At 54.1% G+C, this 220-nt stretch overlaps 1 protein-coding gene across 1 annotated transcript in view; it reads right to left on the bottom strand.

Annotated features, from left to right (window-relative positions):
- The window catches only part of MEST, a 17,678-nt gene that overhangs the window by 9,455 nt on the left and 8,003 nt on the right, over window positions 1-220 (bottom strand). The window lies entirely within an intron of this gene.

Raw genomic sequence — 220 nt, 5'->3', positions numbered from 1 at the left:
CTTGATGCAAAACAGGGGTTTATTTAGAATCATAGAATCATAGAATGTTCTGGGTTGGAAGGGACCCCTAGAGGTCATCTAGTCCAACCCTCCTGCAGGAGCAGGGACACCTTGAACCACATCAGGTTGCTCAGAGCCCCGTCCAACCTGGCCTGGAATGCTTCCAGGGATGGGGCCTCCACCACCTCCCTGGGCAACCTGTTCCAGTGTTTCACCACCC

This window comes from Egretta garzetta, unplaced genomic scaffold (assembly GCF_000687185.1).
Source record: "Egretta garzetta isolate BGI_Z169 unplaced genomic scaffold, ASM68718v1 scaffold260, whole genome shotgun sequence".
NCBI classification, from domain to species: domain Eukaryota; kingdom Metazoa; phylum Chordata; class Aves; order Pelecaniformes; family Ardeidae; genus Egretta; species Egretta garzetta.
This window is presented reverse-complemented; position numbering and strand designations above follow the sequence as displayed.